Consider the following 2988-nt stretch of genomic DNA (forward strand, 5'->3'; position numbering starts at 1 on the left):
GTCCTTGGAAGTGGCTTAATAATTCAGACAGTTTCACACTTATTAAAGAACTTGTATAAGACCAGAGAGTGCGTAAATTAGTTCACTTATTTTGCAGTTTAGCACCACGTTTTTTCCTGTTGTTGGTGACGTTTAAACCAGGAAGTTGAGTTTAGAGATACAGCGAGGGAACAGGCCCTTCGGCCCACCGAGTCCGCACCGACCAGTGATCCCCGCACATTAACACTATCCTGCACACACCAGGGACAATTTTACACGTACACCAAGCCAATTAACCTACATACTTGTACGTCTTTGGAGTGTGGGAGGAAACCAATGATCTCGGAGAAAACCCACGCGGTCAGAGAGAATGTACAAACTCCATACAGACAGCACCCATAGTCGGGATCGAACCCGGGTCTCTGACTCTGCAAGTGCTGTAAGGAAGCAAATCTTACCGTGACCGCCCTGAATTTATATTTATTCATTCAAGTCATCATTGATGTCATCTTCCTCATGTTTCCTTTCACATGCGTATGTTGCTCCCATTGATAGTTTATTTTCTTATCATCTTGACAACTTGTCTCAGAACATGTCTGCAAAGGACATTGGTGCCGTATTAAGGAACTCATTCCTGAGCACAAATAGTGTATGACTGCAGGCAATGTGGCCATTAGTTCAATGCACATAAGCCTGGCCCAATACATAATCTTCCCTGTATGTAGCAATAGCAGTTCGATTCTTTCCCTGCCCGAAGGAACCTGCAACACGTTAAAATAATTGTCCACCAACTGTACTTCTTGGTAATAGACTATGAAGAGAAACCATGTGTCAATGTTGTTAAATGGAAACGACTGCAAAAACACTGCAGCACAGTTAGACAAGGAATAGTTTTAAAATTGTTTTTTGGGGACCTGGAGTCACTGGTAAGATCCATTTCTTGCTTATCCCTCAGTGCCTCAGAGGAGCCTAGCTTCTGGATCTGTGGCTGTCCTTCTGGAGAAGATACTCGCTCAACTCTCACGGGCAGCAGCTTTAGGATTCAAATCCAGCAATGATGAGGAAGTGACATACTTGTTGATGATTGATTTCCTCACCACCCGCTGCCCTTGAATTTCTTGGCGGTAGCGACTGGCGAATTGGAAAGCGTTCTCACAGTAAATAAGATGACATCCTGCCGTGCATTTTGTAGATGGTATACACCGCAAGGTGGAAGGATGAATATGTAGACTGGCGAATGGGGTTACAATCAAGCTGGCTGCTTTGTTCTGGATAATGACTCTGGATAACGCCTCTTGAGCGTTGTTGGAGTTGAATCACCCAGGACAGTACCTGTCACTATCCTCTAGGGTGGAAAGGCTTTGGAGTGTCAGGAGTGAGTTACTCACGGAAGAATATTAGTCCTGTTATGTGTAGCCAACGAAAGTAGGCGATGTTATTGGACAGACTTTCAGCTTTTCTAATCCTTGTTCAAATCATGATTGGATCGGCCACAGTCTTTAGGATTGGTGCAGAAGGCTTGAGGTACTTCTTTGTGTAGGAGGAAATGCAAATGTGGGTCTAAACTGAAGATAAACACAAATTGCTGGAGTAACTTAGGGTGCTGAACAGGCAGCATCTCTGGAGAGAAGGAATGGGTGACGTTTCGGGGGGAGACGATTCCTTAGACTCAAAATTCTCCAAAAAAATCAGACTCAGATTCTTCAGACCCAGCCTGAAGAAGTTGTCTCGGCCTAAAACGTCACCCATTCCTTCTCTCCAGTAATTCTGCCTGTCCCGCTGAGTTACTCCAGCACTTTGTGCCTATCTTTGGACAACTTTGTTGGTTTGTATGTTTGGAGAGTGATTCAAGATTTGCAAAAGTATTTGAAAACCTATTAAATAGAAAAAACAATTGTATTTTTGTAGACAACTGCAAACAATAGCAATCATATTTTTACAACGTTAAAGAAAAATAATTCGCCCTTCAATTCAATGCTGGCTCTCGGAACATATGCAACACCAATTGTTTATTCCCCAGTAATCCACCCTCCCTTATTAACTCCTACCACCCAACAATACTAGCAGCCACATAGAAGAAACTTTTAACCCGTCGACCTGCTCATCTTCGGAATGTAGAAAGAAATATGAGTGATCATTGTAAGTGCAAGCAAACTCCACACAGAGGTTCGAAGTAAAGCTGAGTCGTTGGAGACATGCGTTATTTGCTGTGCCAGTGTATGATCAGCACCCTACTGTATTGTACATTTCTGTCATGGTGTGATTTGATATCAGAAAAGTCATAGATTTTGGAAAATAAATACGTTCGACAATAGGAACAATCTACCTTCTGGAGGAAACATTAGGCTGAACAATATCTATGGGGGAAAGGTAGCAAAAACTACCAAGCATTCCTACCCTTAACAGCGCCAGCAAATTGATAGAATATGCTTATGTAGGCGGCACGGTGGCGCAGCTGCAGAGTTGCTGCCTCACACCGCCAGAGACCTGGGTTCGATCCTGACCTCAGGTGCTGTCTGTCTGGAGTTTGTGCGCTCTCCCTCGTGACCGCATGGGTTTTCTCCAGGATCTCCAGTTTCCTCCCACACTCCAAAGATGTTCAGGTTTGTTGGCTAATTGGCTTGCTGTCAATGTAAATTGCCCCCAGTGTGTGTGTGTAGGTGTGTGAGGATCGCTGGTCGGCATGGACTCAATGGGCCTGTTTCTGCATTGTATCTCTAAATTACACTAAAAAAGCTAAACTTTTGCAGTTGCTGAGTATTTTCTAATCTTGAATTCAGCTTCCTCTATGTAAGTAAAAGGAATGCATAGAAAAATCAAAAAAATCTGCACACCTGGTGTTTTGCTTCCTTTAGGCACAGTCACGCTGTGATAATATGTTAATATCGTATTACTTCCTAAGGTTAGGAAGACTTGTTTCCAATGCAGTGCCGGGGATTCTAGCTGTGCTGGTGCTCTGGGAACTGAGGGGGAAGTATCGTCGTGTGGGGGTGGTTGGAAAGCCATCGC

This window comes from Rhinoraja longicauda, chromosome 10 (assembly GCF_053455715.1).
Source record: "Rhinoraja longicauda isolate Sanriku21f chromosome 10, sRhiLon1.1, whole genome shotgun sequence".
NCBI classification, from domain to species: domain Eukaryota; kingdom Metazoa; phylum Chordata; class Chondrichthyes; order Rajiformes; family Arhynchobatidae; genus Rhinoraja; species Rhinoraja longicauda.